The sequence below is a fragment of the Schistocerca nitens genome, chromosome 3, assembly GCF_023898315.1.
Source record: "Schistocerca nitens isolate TAMUIC-IGC-003100 chromosome 3, iqSchNite1.1, whole genome shotgun sequence".
NCBI lineage: Eukaryota > Metazoa > Arthropoda > Insecta > Orthoptera > Acrididae > Schistocerca > Schistocerca nitens.
In genome coordinates, this window is record NC_064616.1 from 893254514 (window position 1) to 893280884 (window position 26371).

Here is a 26371-nt window from a genome sequence, read left to right on the forward strand (position 1 = left end):
GGGATCCCTGGAATAGAGAGTAGCAGAAAGAGTTGAAAACAAATAAAAGTTGCAGGTCTGGATGGAATCTAAATTTGGTTACACTACTGCATTGGCCCCTTACTTATCTTGCATTTATCATGAATCTCTCACCCATCACAAAGTCCCATGTGGCTGGAAAGAAGTGCTAGCACCTCCTGTATATAGGAAGGATAAAAAAACGGCCCCACAAAATTACAGACCCATATCCTCAACATTGGTTTGCTACGCAATTCCTCAACATATTCTCAGTTCAAATATAATAAATTTCCTTGAGACGAAAAACTTCCGTCCACGAATCAGCATGGATTTAGAAGGCACCGCTCATGCTAAACTCAGCTTGCCCTTTTCTTACATGATATCCCACAGACTATGGCTGGAGGGACAACAGGCAGAGTCCATATTCCTAGATTTCTGGAAAGCACTTGACATGGTGCCCTGCTATAGATTGTTAACGAAAAAATGAGCATATGGAATAGATTCCCCAGTATATTAGTGGGTCAAGGACTTCTTAAGTAATAGAACCTAGTACATTGCCCCTGATGATGAGTGTTCCTCAGAGACAAGGGTGTCATCAGGAGTGCTCCAGGTAAGTGTGATAGGACTGCTATTATTTTCTTTATACATAAATGATCTGGCAGACAAGGTGGGCTACCATCTGCAGTTTTTTGCTACTGATGCTGTGGTGTATGGCAAGATGTCATTGTTGAGTGACAGAAGGAGAATACAAGATGACTTAGACAGAATTTATAGATGTTGTTATGAATGGCAGCTTGCTCTAAATGTAGAAAAATGTAAGTTGATGCAGGTGAGTGGCTAAAACAGTCCCATAATGTTCAAATCTGGCATTCATGTACATACATCTACATACATATTCCACAAGCCACTGTACAGTGCATTGCAGAGGCTACCCTGTAGCACAAGTAGTCAGCTCCCTTCCTGTACCATTCACAGACAGAGCGAGGGAAAAGCGACTATCTATATGCCTCTGTATGAGCCCTAATTCCTTGTATCTTATCTTCATGGTCCCTAAGCAAAATGAATATTGGCGAGAGTAGAACTGTTCTGCAATCAGCTTCAAATGCTGGTTCTCTAAACTTTCTCAGTAGCGTTCTTTGAAGTGAATGTCTTCTTCCCTCCAGGTATTCCCACTGGAGCCCCGAAGCATATAAGTAACACTTGCATACTGATTGAACCTACCAGTAACAAATCTAACAGCTCACCTCTGAATTGCTTCAATGTCTTCTTTCAATTTGACCTGGTGCGCGTACCAAACACTCAGGCAGCACTCAAGAATTAGTCGTACTAGCGTATATGTGGCCTCCTTTACATATGAACTACACTTTCCTCAAATTCTCCCAATAAACCAAAGTCGACCATTTACCTTCCCTACCACAATCCTCTCATGCTCATTCTATTTTATATTTCTTCGCAACGTTACACCCAGATATATAAATGACGAGACTGTGTCAAGAAGGACACTACTAATGCAGTACCACACATTACAGGTTTGTTTTTCGTACTCATCTGCAATAACTTGCATTTTTCTATGTTAAGAGCCAGCTGCCATTCATCACACCAAATAGAAATTTTGTCTAGGACATCTTTTATCAACCTACAGTCACTTATCTTCGACACCTTCCTGTACACCACAACATCATCAGCGAACAACTGCAGATTGCTGCCCATCCTGTCTGCCATTTATGTAGATAGAAAACAGCAACGGTTCTAGCACACTTCACTGGGGCCTCCTGATGTTACTGGTGTCTCCGATGAACTCTCACCATCGAGGACAACATACTGTGTTCTATTACTTAAAAAATCTTCAAGCCAGTCACATATCTGGGATCCTATTCTGTATGCATGTAGCTTTGTTAACAGTCTTCCGTGGGGTACCATGTCAAATGCTTTTTGGAAATCTAGAAATATGGAATCTGCTTGTTGCCTTTCATCCATAGTTCGCAGTATATCATGTAAGAAAAGAGCAAGCTGGCTTTTGCATGAGTGATGCTTTCTGAAGCCATGCTCCTTCATGGACATGAGCTTTTTGGTCTCTAGAAAATTTATTATATTCAAACTCAGAATATGCTCTAGAATTCTGGAGGAAACCAATGTTAAGGATATTGGTCTGTAATTTTGGGGGTCCATTCTTTTACGCTTTTTATATACAGGAGTCACCTGCACTTTTTTCCAGTCACTTGGCACTTTGTGCTGGCCAAGAGACTCATGATAAATGCAAACTAAGTAAGGGGCCAATAATAGAGTACTCTTTAAAACTGAATTTGGATTCCATCTGGACGTGGTGACTTATTTGTTTTCAACTCTTTCAGTTGTTTCTCTATGCCAGGAAAGCTTAGTACTATGTCATTCACCCAGGACTCTCTGCAGTGGTCAAATGATGGTGCGTTTGTACAATTCTCCTGTGTGAATGATTTCTTAGATGTGGAATTTAAAGCTTCAGTCTTCATTTAGCCATGGTATGACAGTGGTAGCTGTTGTGTGCTTTGCGCATAGATCTTTACACAGATGCACGAATCTCTACTGATGCTTGACTGTTATCATTAGTGCATCCTGTTAGTTAGTTAGAGTTAGTTAGTTACGTGTTCCATTGATCAATAGCACGGAAAAACTGTTACGATGTGGAACGTGTCAAATGCACAAGAAATGCGCACAGGAAACAAGGTTTTTTTTTTTTTTTTGCATTATAGCCTTATACCTAAATATTTCTGTTATCTATCCCATTCCCTTAAATGGCACTAAATGCATATATTATATCTCCAGATTTATTTACTCATATTCAAGAATTCATCTATGGTATAGAAGGACTTGTCAAAGAGGTATGATTTCAATTTGTTTTTGAAACTATTATTTTGAACTGAGAGTGCAACAGCATTCGTAATATATTGCTTGATACATTCATGCCAATTAAATATCTGGACATAACGTTGCAAAGTGATATGAAATGGAATGAACATGCAACAATGGTAGTAGGGAAGGCAAATGGTCAACTTCATTTATTGGAGGTATTTTAGCAAAGTGTGTTTTATTGGTAAAGGAGACCACCCATAGAACAATACTGTACCCTACTCTCGAGTACTGTTCAAGTGTGTGGGGTCCCCACCAGATCGAATTAGGGGAAGATACCAGAGCAATTAAGAGGCATGCTGTGACATTTGTTACCAGTAGGTCTGATCAAAATGTGAGTATGACAGAGGTGCTTCATGAACTCAAGTGGGAATCCTTGGAGGAAAGATGACATTGTTTTTGTGGAACACTAGAACCAGAATTTGAAGCTGAGCGCAGAATGATTGTACTGACACCAATGTATATTTTACACCATAAAGATATGATAAGAGCAATTAGGGCTCATTCAGAGGCAGGTATGTATTTCCTGTGACATTCTGAGACATACTGCACAATTGTTAGAGACTAGCAACAGTTGAGCTGGGGAATTACTGTCCAGTGGCTACTGTTAACAACCCAACACAAACTGCTGCATTTGAAGTGTGGCCATGATCACAGAGCATGGATTGCTGATGAATGGCATCACATTGTGTTCATTGATGAATCGTGTTTCTGCACTATCCCAGATGACCATCATTGGCGAGTGTGATGGTGACCTGGGGAGAGGTCCCATTTTTCCAACATTATGGAGAGGCACAGTGGCATCATCATGTGGGAAGCCATTGGGTGTGATTTCAGGTCGTATTTGATAGTGACTAACGGAACTCTGAAGGCGCAATGTTACATCACAGACATCCTGCGTCCTCATGCGTTACCTCTCATACAACAGTATTATGTCGGCATTTTTCAGCAGAATGTTCATAAAGACCCTGTATGTGTATCTATGAACTGTCTGTGTGATATTGAGATACTATCATGGCCAGCAAGAATACCAGACCTGCCCCCAGTAGAACATGTGTAGGATCACCTCAGATGTCAACTCTGCCCCAGTGCCAGTATCGAGGATATCAGTTACAACAGTTGCGACTCATCTTGCCTTAGGAGGAGATACAATGGATTTATGACAGTCTTCCCAACTGAATCAATGCATCCAGTCCAGAGTGGATGCTATGTCATGATAAGGGGGCTCATACTGCCAAGTTCTTTGTAAATTTGACTCTATTTTGTAATCACTGAAATAACCAGTGATACTTCATTTCATTCACTTCCTCCTCCTCCTCCCTGGATGTTTCACTTTTTTCTTGGGCAGTGTATTATGAATCCAGTTTTAGAATATGACAGTGTTATTAATATTGTTAACTGTACTTAAACCAGAACAAAATGTGTGATCTCACTGTGTGAACAAAAAGGCCAATTCCGTGGTTATGTAATGTATCATTTTGGTACTCGACACACAATTTTTGTTTCACAGTGGTAAATGCATAACTGCTAAAGATATTTGGAAGAATGTGATAGTATCTGTAATGATCACTTGGCAGAAAACATTGATTTACTTTCCATCATACCTACAGATAATAAAAGATTGAGTAATTTATGTAAACAATGTTTAAATTTTGCATTGGGAATAAATGGTAAAGACGATGATACTGTTCATTCTATTTTAATGGTGTAAAAAATGGTTTATCATTCTCAAACAAACAACATTGAAGTTACAAAATCAAACTACATTTGAGAATGGTCTGCAAAAAATATCTAATTTTAAGAAGAATAGATGTAGACATTGATTTTTTTACACTTATGTAGCATACAAAATACAGTAAAGCAGTATTATAACACACTGCTGTATATTTCAAGAATCACTACCTCATCATTTAGCTCCTGTGTTTTAATCATCATCATAAGTACTAGTACTTTTTGTAGTAGCAGTCATAAAATAGTGTTAACTGTATAAAAAGTCCTCATATTGCTTTGAAACGTCCAACTTGGGTTCAACTGTTCCATCCCATTATATCAGTTCACCAAGGCGCCTCTTTTCTTCAGCAATGTCTCTGACTTACAGTACATTGATGTATCCTGTTAACATCAAGTGCAATGGACAAAACAATATTCTAGAAATGAGCTGATGTGACAACAGATGAACTTTAAGTGCAGTCATCTGCTGTTGCTAATTGTATTATATTATAGTTGTGCAAAAACACACCACAATCTGCACAGAAATTTGAATTATTAATAAAGACTGTTCTCAGCAAAATTAAGGAAGCTCCCAGTAGCTTTATGAAACACTTAAGGTGGTTTACTATCTTTGATCACAATTTACAGAGGTGAAAGCACTTAACAAAATTCTTCTCTTTCAAAGCTGTAGGGGCAAACTGTGAGAACATTTTTGATTGATAAAAAATACTGTGCAGTAGTACATTTGAATTGGAACAGGAACTTTCCATCTGTGCTGTGCACACTATATGGTTATGGGTGTGTCTTACTAGTTTCAGTATGCTGATGTATGGGTGTGTCTTACTAGTTTCAGTATGCTGATGTATGGATCATGTCTGTATTAACCCTCAAATTCTGCAGAAACTGTGGCAGACAGTGTTCTAAGATAAAAAATAATAAAAGAACATGATATATGAAGTCTTCACAGGTTGTCAGCTGAGTAGCGTCCTCATCTCGTAGCATAGCAACATTTCGATGGAATGTGTCTCCATCATCTTCAGGTGAAGTGATGGAGACGCATTCCATCGAAATGTAGCTACCAGACGACTACGACGCTACTCGGCTGACAACCCATGAAGACTTCATATATGAAATTCACCGAGAAAGCCCGCACTCACAAAAAAGATGATGATAAAACTGAAAGTCATCTCCACTCTTAGTACTTTTCCTCGAATATCACACAAAAGATGTGTTTGAGCATTAGAGAGTTTTTGGTAGACCTATTGTTTTTTTATTATGTGTGACATCTGAATTGAGAGACACAGAAGACATCATAATACACAGAATTTACTGAAACACAATTAAACAAATTAATAAATAATGAAATTATGAACTACCAGATGGAAGATACAATAAAAACTTATTTCCTTTTGGAAGTCTTACAGATGGCTGTGAAAGGTGAATGCTGAAAGGATTAAGGGAACAAGAGTAGATAACAATATTCAATCCAGATGCTCACACCATTTAGCTGTCCGAACTCTTACAACAATTGTGAGGTATTTCTCTATTGAAAACAAATATGGATGGACTGCTCATAAATGTGCACTGCTGACAGCATGGAGAGTTCATCTGACATAACCAGTGGTCTGTAAAAGTCGCACATAGACTGGCTGACTGCTAGCAGACAACATTAAGTGAAGACTTTGAGGTCCTGCTAATGCCTGAACTGGTCGAACTACTCCCAAACACTATGATTTACAGCACTCAGAGGTGGGCTGGGAGAGAGTGGGGCTGGGGGGAGGGGGAGGGGGTGGGAGGGGAGGGGGTGGGAGGGAAGGGGGGGGGGAGAGTGAGAGAGAGAGAGAGAGAGAAAGAGAGAGAGAGAGAGAGAGAGAGAGAGCGCATCACTGAGAGAGGTCATGCAGTGGTAAGACACTGAACTTGTATTCGGGAGGATGGTGGTTCAAATACACAAAACCATTTAAATAATAAGCAAGGTAATGTTGCTCTGATGGTAATGCCAGATGAAATGTGTAAAGCCATCCATAGTATGAAGAAAGGAAAGGCACCTGGAGGTGATGGTGTTTCAGTAGAAATCATTAGAGCTGTTAATAATGTGAATAAAAAAAGTTTAGAGGTTGTTTGTGCAGGAAGAATTCTCCCAAGCTCAAACAATGCTGTAATTATTCTACTTCACAAGAAACTGGACAGGCAAGACATATAAAATGTAGAACTATTAGCCTTTTCTCCATAGTGTATAAGATATTTGCTAGAGTTTAAACCAAACAAATAGAAAAAAAATTGAGTTTTTATCAGAGAACAACATGTCGTTGACACTTTATATGGCACAATGGAGCATTTGCAAGTTGTGAATGAAATTATAAAACAGCATAGAGTATGAATTACAACTTTTCCTGGGTTTCATGTCTTCTGAGAACAGTTTTGACTCTACTGTTATGTGTAGCCAGTAAAATAGATGCTGATTTGGTGGGATCCCAACGCTCAAAACAGTATCCAGGAATGGGTTTTACTAGCATTCTGTATGCCATCTTCTTCATAGATGATTTACATTTTTTCAAAATTCTCCCAATAAAATGAAGTTAAGCATTTGCCATCCCTATTACCAACCTGATGTGTTCTTTCAATTTCATATCACTTTGCAACATTATGTCTAGATATGTAATTGATGTGACTGTGTCAAGCAACATCCTATTAATGGTCTATTTGAATGTTACAGAATTGCTTATCCTACTCATCTGCACTAACTTACATTTTTCTACAATGTAGAGCAGGGTGCCATTCATCATACCAACTAGATATTCTGTGTAACTCATCTTGTATACTCCTACAGTCACTCAATGATGACACTTTCACATACACCTGAGCATCATCAGCAAATGGCTGTAAATTGCTGCTCACCCTGTCCATCAGATCATTCATTTTTAGGGAGAATAAGAGCAATTTTATCATACTCATGGTGCACTTCTGAATTTACCATTGTCTCTGATGAACATTGCCATTGAGGACAATGTACTGGGCTCTGTTATTTAAAGAAGTCTTCAATCAACTTACATATACCTGGGACTCTATTTCGTACACTCATATCTTAATTAACAATCTGCAGTGGGGCACCGTGTCAAGAGCTTACCGGAAAGTTAGGAATATGGAATCTGCCTGTTGCCCCACAATCCATAGTTCGTAGGATATCGTGTGAGGTAAGGGCAAACTGAGTTTAGAACAAATATTGTTTTCTAAATTTTTGCTGGTTTGTGAACAGAATCTTTCCTGTCATGAGGAAATTTATTATATTTGAACTTGGAAAGTGTTCAACAGTTCTGTAGCAAACCGATATTAAGGATATTAATCTGTAATTATGAGGATCTGGTCATTTGCCTTTCTATGCAGGGGTTACGTGTGATTTTTTCAATTCACTTGGGACTTTACCCAGGGCAAGAGATTTGTGGTAGGTGCAATCTAAGTAAGGGGCCAGTGGTGCATAGTACTCTTTGTAAAACTGAACTGGGATTCCATCCAGACCTGCTGGCTTATTTATTTTCAACTCTTTCAGTTGCTCCTCTACACCAGGGATGCCTATTTCTATGTCCTCCAGGCGGGAGTCTGTGGGGCAGTGGTATGTTTGTATGATACTCCTGCATGAATGATTTTTTAAATGTGAAATTTAAAACTTCAGATTTTCTTTTTCTGTCTTCTATTGCCACCCCAGACTGGTTGATGAGTGTCTGGAAAGATAAATTTGCCCCACTTAGTGATTTTATGTACAACCAGAATTTTCTTGGGTTTCAGCAAGATCATTCACTAAGGTATGATGGTGGAAATTGTTGTATGCTTCTCACATTGATCTTTTTCCTAATGCATGATTTACTACTAACTTTTGACTATTGACATATCTGCATTCTTTTTTGAACCAGTGATTAAACAAAATCTGCTTCCTTAGCATTCTCTGAATCTGATTATTAAACCACGGAGGGTCCTTTCCATCCTTAATCCATTTACTTGGCACACGTCTCCAGAGCATGATTTACAGTCAGTTTAAATTTTGCCCATAATTCCTCAGCATCTGTCATATTGGAACTAAATGATGTCCACTCATTGTCTAAGTAGGATGCTAACAACAGCTTTTCTGCTTTATCCAGAATAAATACTTTCCTAGCCTTCTTGATGGATTTGTTAACTTTCCTAACCACCGTCACTATGGTGACATCATGATCACTAACCCGTGTCTCTATACTGATGATGTCGATAAGTCAGGGCTATTTGTAGCTACATGGTCTAAAATATTTCCATTGCATGTGAACTGTCTAACTAGTTGTTTAGGCAGTTTTCACAAAATGTGTTCAAAAGTACTTCACAAGACTGTCTGTCTGTACCACCTGCAATGAGTGGCTAGACTAAAGTCGTCTCCAGCTAATTCTACATGATCTGGGTTTTTCTGTTCTACTGAACGAATGGGCCTACAACTATTACAGCAGAATCATGTGGTCAGGTTTCAGCTAGCTCTCGGTCCAAAGAGTAATCTGAGGCTTAGGACTTTCCTGGAGGGTAGTAAATTTGGAACTTCATTACAAATACTTTAACAATTTATTGATAAAATTTTGACAGTCAAAATTCCTGTACTCTGAACTTGATCTGATTTCGCTGTCTGTGTATTGACTGGTGAGCATTCAGCAGAGGACCTCAAACTACCACGTGGCTTTAAAAAAACTGCCTGTGCACTTCACAAGTACTCGGCTGCCCGAGTAGCTGCTTCCTTTGTGTAGTGCACCACTGAGCTGTCAAGGGGAGTCCCCAAAACTCTCCGCCCCATAACCCAGATCCAAAAATCTGCAGCCAAGACTGTCGCAGAACCAAAGGACCCTCTGGTTGAGATCCTCTACTCATCTACAAACTTGAGCGCCCCACAAACCAAACACCATCATCATCATCATCATCTACAAACCAAACAAACCTGATCGTCTCTGGGTATGATGCAGCAAATTGTGAGCTCTCCTTGACCCCATGAGCAAGGACAGTACTCTTCACCACTTTTGACAGCTGCCAGTAGGAAGTGATGTTGGCCTCAGAACTCAAACAACAGGTGTCATTTGTGCTGACATGAGCAACAATTTGCAGACTACTGCACCCTGCACCTTCGATAGCCATAGGCAGGGCCTCCTTCACCTCTCATAGAGGCCTCCCCCGGCAGACACACCAAGTGCACATTTAGTTCTTTCTGATCCTGTACGCTATTTCTCTAAGGGGCTCCATAATATGCCTAATATAGGAGCTCCTAATAACTATAACACCACCACCCACCATGTACATGTTCAGGCCTTGCTGTAGGAGCGGCCAGCTGACTACTCACAGAGTGAATGGGCAAGACAGATGGTCAACTTCCACATTGACTCTCCACCTCAAGTGACGCAACTGTGGTGACTCCTCCCATCTGCATCTGTAGCAGCAGATGACGGGCTGCATAGATCAGAAACCAGCCCCACAACACCATTGCTGGTTACTTCCTCCAGAGGGAGAACTTAAGGTCACCCTTTCTGGATACTAGGCATGCTGAACCGCTGCTTGGCCAGTCTCTCATTCTGCTCTGACGAGGCAACATCCCTGGCCGTGCTCTGGGCAGCTTGCCCGTGCAGTGCAATGTGTCCCTCATAGTCATCCGCTACATTTTGCCAGGTATGCGTGAATGGCAGAATTCTTATCCCATGCTCGCCGTCTTTGTCCTGTTGCAGTCTGTTTAATAAGAGGAATGCTACCACGTTTTCTCCATGCTGCCTTCCTGAGCTGCGTCTTCTCGAGGTGATTCTACTGACTACAGGAATACCAAGCCTGATGTCGGACACCTCGTTTGTCCTCCCAGGAATACTGCGTGCAGTGGAGTGCAAATAGTGCCGTGAAGTGCAGTGCACGCCAGAACTACCAGGCCAATTTATTACTATTCAATCCCTGCCCGCACCCCTCCAATCATGCCAGCCCCTCTCATGCACCACCGTCTCCCTTCCGCACACCTCACCACGCCCCTCTGTGTATGCCATTCGACCGTGCGCATCACCATACCCCTCCTGCAGCTGACACACGTGCGCCTGGACAAGCCACAGAATAACTGTACAGCATACTGAACACCACTTCCCACAACCACACATGGCAGAGATTGTATTGCACAGTACATGCCATGCTTGCCCCATCTGCCTTCTTCTCTGCAACATTGCCTGCCAGCACCCTCCCGCATACTGTGAAACGCTGCCTGCATGGTTAAGACGCTATGTCTCTGCCACATGTTCCCACCCTTATGGCGGTCACACCCAATGGGCTCTCTGATCAGCAGCCCCCCCCATTACTCCTCCCACCACAGCACTTGCGAGCACTTCCAGAGGTGTTGGAACTCCGCACGCTACTGTCAGCACTACAGCACTGCTTGACTTAGCTGCCCAATGATAAAGCACACCTAGCACAAGCCAACTCTGCAGACCCCCCCCCCCTCCCCACCCCCAGTTGCACTGCTGCTGATTTTCCCCCCTTCAACCCATGAGTCCCACACCTATGCTTTGCTTCCGTCGTCGCAGCTTTCGCAGGTTGCTCTATCACGAGTGATGTGACGAAATTTGGGTGGCTGTCAGTCTCCTCAACTCGACCACTGCTGCCCAAGTTCGGGATATTATTTCACACCCACCCCCTTCTGGCAGCTACAGTAAACTAAAACAGCGCATCATCTCCAGCTTCACGCAACAGTCTTGACAGATAAACTGTTTTAAACCCTGAACTCCTTCCCCACACGGCTGAAGTGCGGAACACTGGCTACTATCCTGGGTCTCTTTCTGGCTATTCATCAACCCCACCCGCCCCACCCCAAGCCACGACATGCACGATGTCACATGTGCCACCTGCTGCTAACAAGACTCTGCCCAGCACGCAGGCTCCCGACCTGTACCAGATTCTGGCATGCCTGAGCTCTGAGATGGTAGCACCGTCGCCCACCTGCATCTCACGCACCAGCCACCAGGAACTGCCTGCCCTCACATGCATGAGGCGACCCAGGCGGAAACAACTGCCCCCACAGGGGCGGTCCTAACCACCCTCTTGACAACCAAAATCACTGCAAACTAGACACAGCTTGCTGGTACTACCATCGGTTTGGCGAGAACGCGACCAACTGCAGACATCCTTGCTCCTGGTCTGCAAACCGTGGCAGCCACCGACAGTATGCGTGCCCAGCTGCTGTGCTACTTCACAGCGCCAATTATTACAGTATTTGAATGACGCTAATCCCCCTGCCCACTACCTTGCCGACACCAGCTCTGTCTTATCCAATTCCCCTGCAAACTACTCCTAAATCCCATCCCCCCCCCCCACTCTCCTCTTCTCATCACCACTGCCAACCACTCGGCCATCCCTACCTATGAGGTGCACACCTGCTAGGTCGACCTAGGCTTCCAGCATGAACTCCCGTGGACCTTCAAGGTCGCCGACGTTACCAAGCCCATTCTGCGTGCTGACTTCATTGGTCATTACAACCTACTACCCAACATTGCAAAGTGCTGCTTAGACGACGGCACCTTTGGCAGGACCGTCCCGTGCAGCTCCCACCCCTCCATATGCTTTGCTGTGAAACAGCTGGCGATTTCAGGCCCATATGCTCAGCTCTTTGCAGAATTCTGTCTCCTCATCCAGCTACCCAGTGCCCCCGGAATGTTCAGCATGACCTATGCATTACATCACCACTACCCCTGCCCTGTCAGTTTTCTGTTGTGCCTGCCCCTACCCCCTCACAAGTGCAAAATCACACAAAAGGAGTCCAAAGAGCTGCTTACTGCTGGCATACTTTTCCCTTCCAAAAGGCCCTGGGCTTCAGCTCTTCACCTCACCTCCAAGAAGGATGGTTCCTAACACCCTTGCCGGCGATTACCGTAAACTCAATGACAGCACAATACCTGACCGCTATCCGGTCCCACTCCTCTGCACCTACGACAACGCCATCTCAGGATCTAGTATCTTCAGTAAGATAGATTGCACTAAAACCTACACATAAATCCCAGTCGCCTCAGAGGGTATTGAGAAAACAGCCATAATCACTCATTTCAGCCGCTTCGAAAGTGCATTCATGACATTTGGCCTCCACAGTGCCTCACAAACATAGCAGCGATTTTTGTACAACATCCTCCAGGTCACACCAGGGTGTTTCAGCTACCTTGATGATATACTCATCTACTCCAGAGACCCTGCTGACCATCACCAACACCTACGCGAGATTTTTTTCACCTACAGGAAGCTGGAGTGATCTTCAACTTGACAAATGGGGTGAGCGAGGTCCAATTGCCCGCTTTTCATTGGCATGGATAACTTTTCCTGTTGCCATCTTAAGGACACTGCAGCCACCCAAGAGCCCCTTATTACAGTACTATGTGGCGATAAAAACAAAGGGAACATATTGGTCCCTTGGACCCCAACCATGATCAAGAGCTATGAAAAAACGAAATGGGACCTAGCCAATACGGCCCTTCTGGCCCACCCCTACCCCATACCCTCCACGCAACAGTAGCGTATGCAAGCCGGACAGCTATCTGAGCCATCCTACAACAATACATGGACAACATCTGGCAACCGCTCACCTTCTTTTCGTCCAAGCTCTCAGATACACTACGCCGCTGGGGTGCATATGACCGCAAGCTGCTTGCAGTCCATGAAGCCATCTGCTATTTCTGATCTTTGGTTGAGCGGCATCATCTTTATGATCTTTACAGACCACCACACCCTCGCCTCTGGTTTTCGCAGGAAGGATGGTTTAGGCTACGAGAGTATATCACACAATTCACCACTGACGTCTGGCATGTTGCTGGCATCAACAACATTGTGATAGATTGCCTTAGTTTGTCCTACGCCATCACCCAACCCTCAGACTACAGTGCTGTGGCCGCTGCTCAAGAGGGTGACCTAGACCTGGCCCACACCCATCGGAATGCCGACTCTTGCCTCAACCTCCATCTAAGATCCATACCTGGCTCCAGTCTTAAGATCTGGGGCAATGTCCTCATGAATCCTTCACAATCTGACAGCCCCAATGAGCGCTGCTGCCCCTTCCTCCCTCCTGCCTTCTGAAAACCGGCATTTGATCATGTTCACGGCCTTGCACACCCAGGCATCCGTGCTTCCGCCACCCTCGTGAAATGATGCTTCGTGTGGCCGGGCATCCGTGTTCCATGCCAGTGCACCAAGGTCAGACGGCAAATGCACTCCCTGTGGCCACCTTTACCCCAACACAATACCCGTTCACACACGTTCACTTCAACGTTGAGAGCCCACTACCCTCCACCAATGGGTATCAATATCTGCTGACAATTATTGACAGACTTACTCGCTGGCTGACCTGGGTGTCCAGCTTTGGTTGCCCATGCGCCATCACTACGGATCGCAGGCGCTGGCCGGTTCACCTTGGCCCTCTTCTGATCTCTGGCTGCCACCTGCGTCTCCAATTTCTACCATACCACCAGCTGCCACCCAGCAGCTAATGGTATGGTGTAGTAGTGCCACCACACACTTAAAGCTGCCCTCACATGTTATTGTTTTGAATGATCTGTTGCCCTGCCCCTGGTACTTCTAGGCCTGCGGATTGCACACAAAACTGACCTGGGAACTTCAGATGCCAAGCTGGTTTACAGACAGCCACTCGCCATTCCTGGTGATTTTCTGGAAGTGACCCCGCTCCCTCCTGAAAGCACCATCCCAGGTTTTGTGCAGCAGCTTCAGGGCTACATGTCCCATCTGTGACCAACACCTCCGCAAAGGCATGGTGTGCACCATACCTTCATCCACTGTGACCTCACAGTATGATCACACATCATGCTTTGGGTGGATGCGTACCAACTGCCTCTCCGCCCTCAGTATTTGGGCTGACACCTGGTGCTGTGATGCAGGGACAAGACATTCTCTATTCATCTGAATGATGGCGACAGCCATTTCCATAGACAGGTTCAAGCTGGCCTACTTCCTAGACTCCTTCCAGCCAACGAGCACAACACCATCGGGGCAATTCTACTTACTGCGGGAGTAGAAAGACTGATTCCGGACACCTGGTTCGTCCACCCAGTATCAATAATTGGAGTACTGATTGCAGTGTAGTGCAAATAGTGAAGTGAAGTGCAGTGCGCACCAGGACTACCAGGCCAATTTATTGCTATTCTATCCCCGTCTGTTTTGGCACTCCCTTGCCGCTAAGCACATAATTGAAGTTGTTTTCCCATGCCACCAGACGATGCAGAACAAAGATTTCAAGCAATCCATAGCCCGCCCATTCCGGACCCTACTCGATTAAGAGGCATTAGCCTATTTCGAATGTTACTGTAGTCGTTAGCTTTTGGGTTAATACGTTAAAACCAGCCCATGTGCCTCTGCCAGCAGCCTCTGTCATGTATTGCCATTTTCTTAAGTAGCACACCGCTTAGACATGTGCGCCCCATAGGTGTATAGAAGGGAACATAAATTGTTCCTTCATGACCATGTAACAACCTACCACTTGCCCTGCAGTGAGCGCAGATCCCCCCACATCAGGTACACTGGAAGGTGCTTCAATAGAGCTTTTGGGTATAACAAGCAACACATGAGGTGTCCCGTGCGCTGCACTGGTTTCTTTGCTGCCACCACCATATCCAGAGGCAGCAACCAGTAGTTGGTTGACAGCGGCCGTAAGCGTCTTCGGCTTCTCACAACGTGCAGCCAGCTCCTCCTGTATCCACACACAGAATGCTCACACCTTCTCCGTCCCTGTCCTACTGCTACAAACTTAAAAAACATGTGACTTCCTAGTGTCCTGGTGCTTCACCAATAAAGGCTGATGGCGGTGATCAACGATTACTGGCTGTCCAAAACAAACGCGTTGTTCCTCTGGTTTCTGTGTTACTGCCAGCGCAACTGATCATGAACTCCTGGCTACACAGAGTAGGATATAAAACATGTGGCTTCAGCTGGATACAGTATACCTGAAGAAACTGTAGCCACTATTCATTGCTGAATTGAGACCATTATCGAGGCTAGAGGTGGTGTTACGTCAGGGGTGGCCAAGAACTTAGCTTGCATGTGGTTTCATGCACATGTGCCAACCACTGTCACTAGAGTGCATGCTTCCTCCTCAACTGCGCGACACTTTCTGAGCATCGAGAAGGGGAAGGGGAGAGGGGATGGGAACTGTGAAAGTGCTGCATGTGCCTTTGTTCGCATTTTGTTTTTCTCAACCACATAGATAACAAACAGGTCAAATTATTAGTATTATTTAATTCTTTTTGGTGCACTGAAGTTATAATAAAATTTGTTTGTGGCACAAAGTGTTGGCATATGGACAGACACAGGCAGTTTTGCAGAGTTTTGTCTCTTAGGTGCCATGTGTCATTATGGAGACATGGAAACTCTTCTCGACAAAAACAATGTAGAACTCCTGGAGAGTTTTAACACAAAAGAAAATGACATAGCTGATCAAACAGTTCCATCTGCAAATGCATAGGGGTGCTTTCAATTGAAATGACAAATGGTCTCTAAAACAGCTCAAAAACAGATTAACAGTGTCCTCAAATATTTAGAAAGCTATTCCTGTAATTCTTTCAGTGCAGCAATGGATTGTTCAAAATTCACTTTTTCTTTAATGCCAGTGAGCTTAGTGGAATGGATGGTGTTCCTTGTCAGAAGGTGTCCCTTCCATAATGCGATATTCTCTTTAAATGCACCCACTTTTGCCGTGAAATCAGAAATAAGTTGCCTCTCACCATGCTGTGTCTTACTGTGGGCGGTATGTAGTTGACTCTATTTAAAATACAAGGTCTCCAATACATTCTGGATCTTTTAATTTTGTTTTGCATTCCCTTTTCTTTAGAAACTCAACAATAGAGGCTTAAATCAAAAACTTGTTGTAGGCATGTAGTTTGACTTAGCCAGTGTACTTTATGGTAGTGTATAACGTCTCCATACTCTTCATTCAGTTCCATCAAAAATTGCTGCAACTGACAATGCAATAATGTGTGCAACTACAAAAAATTTGCTATTCACACTACCAATTCCAATTCATACCACCAATTCCATCACGTTTTCCATGCATGTGTATTTAACACAAAGTCCTTCTTAATGTACAGAATAATGACTCCTGTCAAAATTATGTGTTGAAAGATATAATTTTTAGCTGTTTTAGTGTCCACTAAATCTTTTGCAGTACCCGTTAATTATGTGACTGTGTGATAGATATTGAGAGCTCTCATCCTTCTCCCCTGCAATTCCTATTTATTTTTCAAGGATTGCGGCAATATATCACCATACTGCCTCTTTTTCTGCAAACAGCCACTGGGCTTGTGAACATCCTTTATACCGTGTGCAAATGACGAAGTATAAACAGCACTTGCACCATGATTTTGCCAAAATCAAGAAAGTCGTGCTGACCAAAATAAGCTGTACCAAATGCTGTAAGAAAGTGTCACATTGTACTGATAAATGAAATGTTGCACTATACTGAGGAGGACAGAGCAGAGCTGAGATGTACTGAGGAGCACCAACACAGGCCAAGCCTTGGACTGCACATTGTGCACGCCTGAAGTTTTGCATGCTGTGACCAACCCAGTGTTCATGATATTAGCATGGTGGCTTCCTGGAGGTAACTAATTTTTTGTCCATTGCGCATATGTATATACACTGAAGAGCCAAAGAAACTGGTACACCTACCTAATATCGAGTAGGGCTCCCGCAAGCACGCAGAAGTGCCACGACACGACATGGCATGGACTCGACTAATGTCTGAAGTAGTGCTGGAGGGAACTGACGCCGTGACTCCTTCAGGGTTGTCCATAAATCCATAAGAGTACGAGGGGATGGAAATCTCTACTGAACAGCACGTTGCAAGGTATTCCACATATGCTCAATAATGTTCATGTCTGGAGAGTCTGGTGGCCAGCGAAAGTGTTTAAACTCAGAGAATGTTCGTGTAGCTGCTCTGTAGAAATTCTAGATGTGCGGGCTGTCACATTGTCTTGCTGGAATTGCCCAAATCCATCGGAATGCACAATGGACATGAATGGCTGCAGGTGATCAGACAGAATGCTTACGTATCAGGGGACCCATATCACTCCAACTGCACATGCCACACACCATAACAGAGCCTCCGCCAGCTTGAACTGTCCCCTGCTGACATACAGGGTCCATGGATTCATGAGATTGTCTCCATACCCGTACACGTCCATCTGCTCTATACAATTTGAGACAAGACTCTGTGTTGACGGGCCCAGATGAGGCGTAAAGCTTTGCGCCCTGCAGTCATCAAGGGTACACGAGTGGGCCTTCGGCTGCAAAAGCTCATATTTATGATGTTTCATTGAATGGTTTGCACGGTGACACTTGTTGATGGCCCAGCATTGAAAGCTGCAGCAATTTGCAGAAGGGTTGCACTTCTGTCACCTTGAATGATTCTCTTCAGTCGTCGTTGGTCCCATTCTTGTGGGATCTTGGCTCAGAAATGGGCAGTTTGGGCAATAAGTGGTGTAAGTTCGCAAACCTCTTGTCGAACCCTGTTCACTAGTCTGGGTGTTCTGACATTGGCATCTCATTATATATATTCTTTACTGTCGTTTCTTGTTAACAGTATCAGCTTATTCCCAAGAGTTAGCAGCTTTAACTCAGTTAATACTAGGCAGAAATCCAATCTATATTTGTATCACACTTCCTTATCTCTTGTGCAGAAAGGTGTGCGGTATACTGCTGCATCCATTTTCAGTAAGCTGCCACAAGAATTCAAAAATCTTTGCAGTAATCAATGCGCTTTTAAATCAAAACTGAAGAGTTTCCTCATGAGTCTTTCCTATTCTCTTGAGGAATTCCTTGAAAAATTCAGCTGATTCCTATCGTATATTGTTGATTGTGTTTACTGAAACTTATGGCTTGATTTGTTTTGGTTTCATAAAAATTTTATTTTATCTGTTATTACCTTTATGTTGTAATTTCATGTACTGACACGTTCCATGACGCAGATTTGCTCCTCAGTTTGGTCTTATGGAACTAGACGTGTAAATAAAATAATATTTGAATACACATGCCTATACCAGCTTCTTTGGCACTTCAGTGTGTATCACTACTCTTATTTTCATGAGGAGAGTGAGAAATTCAGAATTGAAAGAGGAGTTGAGCAAGGAGATTCCATATCACCAAAACTATTTTTGGCAGGCCTGCTGGAAGCTTACATATCCTTAAACTGCAAAAAAAGGAAGTAGAAATATGTTTTAATGGAACATATCTGAACCACCACTTTTATTTGGCTGTTGACTTTGTACTACTTGGCTCTAGTGCAGATAAATGTCAACAATGAATGGAAGAATTTAATAGAGATTATTTGGAATTAGATCTAAAAGTCAGTTACTAAAAAAAACTAAATTCTGTCCCAACAGGCCTTGGAAGGCCCAATGGTACCGACCGGCCGCCGTGTCGTCCTCAGCCCACAGGTGTCACTGGATGCGGATATGGAGGGTCGTGCGATCAACACACCACTCTCTTGTCCATATGTCAGTTTATGAGACCGGAGCCGCTACATCTCAATCAAGTAGCTCCTCAGTTTGCCTCATGAGGGCTGAGTGCACCCCACTTGCCAACAGTGCTCGGCAGACCGGATGGTCACCCATCCAAGTGCTAGCCCAGCCCGACAGTGCTTAACTTCAGTGATCTGACAGGAACCGGTGTTACCACTGCAACAAAGCCATTGCAAAAGTCAGTTACAGTAAGGCTAAAATAGTAGTGCAAATGGAGAATGAAGGTAATGAGTTTTTCATTTTTAGAGTGGTTGTAGATAATTGCTGGACTGGGGTGGGGGGCAAACAGAAAATCGACTGAAGAGACAAATGGCCTGGAGATCTTCTGGTGAACAAATTAGGGCTGTCAGACCTAAGCTTCTGATTCACTCATATAGGAAAGTTTACAGTAGCTGTGTAATATCATGCAGTGAGATGTGGACTTTTAATGCAAAACATATTCAAAAACGGAAGGTGTTTCACTGATTAGTTGGATGATACATGTTTGAAAATACAAGTAGAGACAGAAAAACAAATTTATTATGTAACAAACTGGAGCAGAAGACACAACAGTGTGACTGTAATGAAAATTAATGTTGGCAGATCACACATGTAGCCAGACAAATGGGTGGTAGGGGGACCATCGAATTTCTTTTCTTGATTCCAAGAGCGAAGGAAAGATCAAGATTACAACCTGTAATGAAAGATGAGTAGATAACATTAGAAAATATGCTGTAACAATATGGATGTGTATAGTTGACTATCTTAATGCAATATAGCAATTGATGAACTCTATGTAGGGACAGTTTTGGCCTTCACATGGAATTATTTGGGAAAAACATCAGGATACCTAGATTAGGCCATCAAGCCTCTCTTCACTTCACCTGAACGGTTTTCATACTTTCCAGTGCATTTTAGTGTCTTAAAATTGTAATGTGCATATTATATAAAAAGGAAAAGCCAGCACTGAAACTAGTTTACTTCACAGAGATAATATAGGCTGGGTAGTGCTTAAGATTAGGAGGTACAGCTCCTGATGCTACCAGCAGAAACACGTAAAAAGGGTTACAGCACTCCTAGTTCTCAAAACAGTGGGTTCCTTTTCTGTGTAGAAATGAACAACGGGGTGCTGGAGGTAATAAATGAGAGGAGGCAAAGTAGGTAAGTGGCAGATGAACACTAGGGTATACTAGGGCTGGAGAGTAAAGCCTGAGTTTAAAAAGTTTTTTTGCAAGACACATTTCTTAACATCTTTTGCAAATATATTTCAAATCTTACATTTTTATTTCGAGTCACTAAACAAAGTAGTTTTTCAGGTTGTTGTGGTTTGACCAACAGCAGCTTGGTTTGTTCTTTGTTTAGTGTTTACACAGGCCTGATGAGCATGGTGTGGAACCTCCTACAATCTCCAACTTGTATGAATAGTTGTTGATACACCAAGTTACATCTTGATGTTGGAAGAATAGGTAATATTGATGGGTACAGGGCCAGAGGCAACAGTAGAGAGGACTGTTAAAATCCGCACATCAGGTTCCAAACAGCCCAGTAATTGCAATAGCAATGTGTGGGGACTGCATTGTTGTGAATCAAGATAATTTCAGATATCAGCTAGAAATGTCAGAGATTCTAGATGGCATATATCAGTTTAGAAAGTGTTTGACAGGTGGTACTGATATTGCCAGCCCAAGTAAATCCTCTAAGATGAACCTGAATGCCATCCTCCCCACCCTCTGCTTTTTTTCACTCTGTGTTTTTTTGTATCCGGTTAATTCCACAATGACAAAAGAAACATTTAACATTTCATCAATAGTCATGGTCCTCCTGACATGCATTGATAAATCAAATCATTGGCCATAATTCACTTGTGGTTGGATTGCTTATTTTGGAGTTGTTTTAATTCCTTGTTACACAGAAGTGAATCAGCAGAACTAAGTTAATCTGCAGCTACTTGTGCACAGATAATTTTTGCGTACTGCTGTACAATTTGGTCACTGCAGATTGTCATATTTTCTGCCCATTTGCTCCTTATTTTCAGGAAATGTAAATAGATTATATGCAAATAGTTGAATCATTTTGTACTGCCAGGCTTTTCCTGTTTGAGTGCTGTACTGTGGATTCTAATAACTGCATGGTTCATTTGATTTTAAAGATTGAAAAACCAAATACATTTATTTCCAACTGTCATATTTATTTTTATCATTTATGAAATGAGAGAACATTTACTTTATAGTGTTTTCTTTTTGTTTCAGGTTTGAAACTAATGGGGCCTTATCATCTTGAAATCAGGGTGTATGTATCATGTAGTTGGAGCTTTTTGTACAAGAGTACCATAGCACACTTCTAACATCATTTGTTACTTGTTGATTATGAGCTATAAGGCTATTCACACATGAAATTTAAATTATCGCTACATGATGTGATCCACTAGGTTTTATTCCACCAGTCAGTTTTTAGGTATTCATAACACTTTTTAAGTACGAGGGTTGGAACTTTAATAGTGGCAACTATTTATTTACAGCTCGTACAAAATAGAGACATGTTTCAAAGTTTTACTGACCTTCAAAGTAGTCACCAGCATTGTGTATAACCCATTGCCAGCGATATGGAAGTCGTAGGATACTCTTAGCAGTGCCAATTGTGTTGACAGTTCGAGTGGCGCAGCCTATTGCCCAACGAGTTTGTAGCAGTTCTGAAGCGAATACCGTGAAGTGTTTCCTTCAGTTTAGAAATCTAGTTGATCTCATGAGGGCTTAAGTCAGGGGAATGCAGTAGGTGGTATAGCACTTAACAACCCCATCAGTCAAACAAATCAGTAACAGCTTGCACTGTACATGCTTGAGCATTGTCCTCCATAATGATGGTCAGATCCTGCAAAAAGTGTCATCACTTCTGTCTCTAAGCTGGTCATAGGTTGTGTCCCAAAAATGAACAGCATAGAGACAGAAGTGATGACACTTTCTGCAGGACCTGACCATCATTTTGCAGGACAATGCTGAAGCACGTACAGTGCAAGCTGTTACTGATTTGTTTGACTGATGGGGCTGCTAAGTGCTATACCACCTACTGCACTCCCCTGACTTAAGCCCTCATGAGTTCAACTAGATTTCTAAACTGAAGGAAACACTTTACGGCATTTGCTTCAGAACTGCTGCAAACTCATGGGGCAATAGACCGCACCACTCGAACTGTCAACACAATTGGCATTGCTAAGAGTATCCTACGACTTCCACATCACTGGCAATGGGTTATTTACAATGCTGGTGACTACTCTGAAGGTCAGTAAAACTTTGAAACACGTATCTATTTTGTATGAGCTGTAAATAAATAGTTGCCACTATTAAAGTTCCAACCTTCGTATAAGAGATACCAAATGTAGTGGTCAGTTAGAAATAGTGGTACAGTACAACTGAACTAATCGTTTTCAATTATTTGCTTCTGGGGCTAGTTAACAATTGAATACTGAGTATAATTTTGAGTATTCGTGGAAAAATCTCTCTTGTGTTTCTAAATTGTATTTTCATGAGACTTTGTGTTCCATTGTAGTGTGTTATTCAGTAGTGTGAGGCTGATGTAGTAATTTAATTACATAGTTCTTTTTTGAGTCTCTGTCTAGGCATTCGTTAACACACCCCCCCCCCCCTAATATGGCAGCTTAGAAAAACAATGGAAGTGATTATTATAAAAAGTTTACTTCATTAATGTTCAGAAAAAGTGAAATTAGAGTGCCAAATAGTTTTGCAAGAAAAACAGAAGTAGACATTAAGCTACTTAATAGTGGTGTCACTGAAAAGTTAATCATACCAGTAGAGAAAAAGAGGGAAAAAAAGAACAAGAAGGAAATAGCACTTCAGCAATAATAAATTTTTGTACTACATAATTGCAGTTAATAGTATCAATACTTTGTATCAGGATTTTGCCAGATGTACACCCCTATAAATATTTATAGTTTTTAATTGAAAATATCAAAAATAAATCAAGAAAAAGTGAAAAAATTGAGATTGTCAAGTGGCGAGTGTTATCTCAAAAGTATTGTAATTGGGTAAGCAATATGACGAGATTGTGTAACATATAAGAATTAAGTACACATGTTTTTGAGAATGGTAACTGATAAACAGCGGGAAATGAAACATGTTGAAACTTCTAAGGAGTAGTGCGAGAGTGTCACAAAAATGAAAGCATCTCTTAAGGAGATGTACTTGAAACTATGTAAAACAACTGCTAGGTGAAGGCATTTCCTAGCAAAATTAGTGAAGCTTGCATCAGGCTCTGTATGTAAGGAATATCAAAATGAATCAGTATTATTTTCCTGTATCACGGTTGACCATTTTATGATGTCTATGTAACAAGAACATTCTTAAAAAGTTAAAATAAAGGTGGCTTCCAGATCCATTCATATAAATGATGAACTCAACCTCCCATTCCCTTGTTCCCTGTAATTTCCAGTGTAGGGGGCCAATCCTGTAGTTTAACACTAAATCAGTATTAAAGCAGCAGCACAAGATTATTACAAATGCAATCCTTTCTATTCATGTTGATGTAAAAGTCAATCAATTACACAGTGGAAATCTTTCTGTGACCATCAATACATTATATCTGCTTCAAGCAAAACAGTGAACCACTACGGTGAGACTCAACAGTCAAGAACACCTATCCATTGAACGACCCTTTGGAATAAGCTGCACGTATCAATTTTGAAGTGTTTTATGCTTAATGGGACTTGTGTTGGCAGAAAAACATACTAAATTAAAAAATGATACAGTTTGGAAGAGGATGTTGTGACATATGGTTTGCAAAGTCTGTTGAAATATGATTCTACACTTAAATATTAACTTTTAATTTTTTTAAATATTTCACACATCATGCCTCTTTTTTTTTCCCCCCCACCATAAAAAATATTCCTGTCTCTTATCTATTATCTTCGTTGTATCATCAGTATTGTCCATAGACATGGTGTCCTAGGAGGAATGGTCATTGTTCAGGGATGTGACAGGAATGCTTATTTGAAGCAAAAAACTTCAATTAGACATAAGCCCTAGTCAATGTTTTCAGAGACAGAACACGTTTAATACATATTGTTATATATCTTCTGTATTATTCAATACACTGTCAGGTTTAGTCATGTATAACAGATAGTAAACATTACAACATGCATTTTACAAAGTATAAAGTGAGAAATATTTTTAACAAATTCATTCTAAGCATTATCATACAGGTCACATTACAACTGTTGTACAGTTCACAATAAATGTTCAGATATCCCATTGTCAACGTCAACGCATTTGTACATTTGGTAGAACATTTGTTGACTGAAAGCCTCTGCACATTCATTAATGAGGGCGTCAACATCCAGGATGTGATCAAGCAGTTCATTTTGTGTATTCACCTTTCGTTTGTACATCTCAGGCTTGATCTAACCTCACAAACAAAAATCCGATGGTGTAGGGTATGTGAATCTTGGTGGCCAGTTAATTGTACTATCAAGACCAGTTCAGCTATTAGGGTAAGTCACACATCTGGTAAAATGTGGAGGGGTTCCATTGCTGGAAGTACATTGCAGTCTACTTGGTCAGAGGAATGTCGTCAAGGTGTACAACAAATGAATTTTTAAAAAAATTCAAATAACTATGTCCCATCAAAGAGATTGAGCAGATAAGACACATACATGCATGCAACTAGCTTAAAACAAATGTACATTAACTGTGTCCTATCTTGGAAACCATTCAGAATAGGGCATATGTTCATATTACTTTTTTTTTTTTTTTTTTCCCTGTCATATTCCTGAATACCGACCATTTCTCCTGGGACACCTTGTATATCATGCAATATACTGTAAAATAGTGTATACATTACATTACATTTCATTGTAAACATGTCTTACTAATCAGCATATACAATAAATAATGACTGTTTATTCTATTGTTAGTTTTCTGTGCTTTTTTCAGAAAATAATTGTCTCACAGATTTAAATAGTTTTAATGGAGTAAAAAAACAATAATAGCTAAAAATGAAACACACATTACTCAGCAGGAGAAAGTGGTTCAGAGAACTCAAATCAAGTCGAAGTGTACAGTTCTTGATTTAGATAAGTAATATATTTATGAATATGTTTTTCTATTATCCACTGGTAGAAGATGATAGGTTTCAGATATTCTACTAATAAGGGAAACAGCTGCCTTGTTGTGTGGCTGTCATTGTATGCCACAAGTGACACTACAAACCTAACATGCATGCTGGACCGAGCGAGGTGGTGCAGTGGTTAGCACACTGGACTCGCATTCGGGAGGACGACGGTTCAATCCCGTCTCCGGCCATCTTGATTTAGGTTTTCCGTGATTTCCCTAAATCGTTTCAGGCAAATGCCGGGATGGTTCCTTTGAAAGGGTACGGCCGATTTCCTTCCCAATCCTTCCCTAACCCGAGCTTGCGCTCCGTCTCTAATGACCTCGTTGTCGACGGGACGTTAAACACTAACCACCACCACCACCACCATGCATGCTGGGAAAAGGACCTATAACTGTCACTGAGGATTTTTAACAAAAGACTGACAGTCTTCTAGAAAGGAGAGGTGACAGTGTGTTCACTCATAATCAGAAAGACAGATAAATTATAAAACAAAATTTTTTTTCTTTACCACACTGAACCTGTTTCAAGTACATTGTAGCCTCTGCTTGTCATTGCTGGCACCAGATTCCTCTAATAATTGTGATGCTCGTTGCACAAAACGATATGTGTGACCCTCAGGAAATAAAATTGGTAAATCATTACAGTTCATAGTAGCCACAGTATTCTATTGTCTTGTTTGTTAGTGGTTAGGTGATATTTAATTATCTAAACATGTGGAACTTCCTAACATTACACTCTGTTTTCTTTTAGTTAAATATGAATACACTATTTATAACTTGTACCACCGATTTCATTAAATTTAAGTAAAAATTTATTTCTGTAGTCAGGCATGGTAGAATGATTTTTCACATTAAAATGTTCTGTTTTATGGTTGCTGGTGAACTGAAACAATATTTTGAATCAGTAGTCCCTTATGGCATCCAAATCCAGTTTTGTAGGGTTTAATATACTGTCAGTCCTGAGTGTTTATTTCCACCATATCACTTCTTTCACCTACATTTGTTGAGGTGAAAAATGAGATTTGCACCATGATGTGGAGTCCCTGTTAAAAAGCACTGTGCGTTCAAAGCATTTTTTTTTATGTCAGTATTGTGACACTGGAAATTCTGAATTTAATGCAAACAATGTGATCGCAAACGTTTTATGAT

The 26371-nt window shown here is 41.7% G+C and overlaps 1 protein-coding gene and 1 non-coding gene across 3 annotated transcripts in view; both read left to right on the forward strand.

Moving 5' to 3' along the window:
* LOC126248951 (transcriptional activator protein Pur-beta) overlaps positions 1–26371 on the forward strand; it is a 371465-nt gene that overhangs the window by 145099 nt on the left and 199995 nt on the right. The window lies entirely within an intron of this gene.
* Positions 25339–25411, forward strand: Trnaa-cgc (transfer RNA alanine (anticodon CGC)). Its single transcript has one exon. It is a non-coding gene; the product is annotated as a tRNA-Ala (tRNA).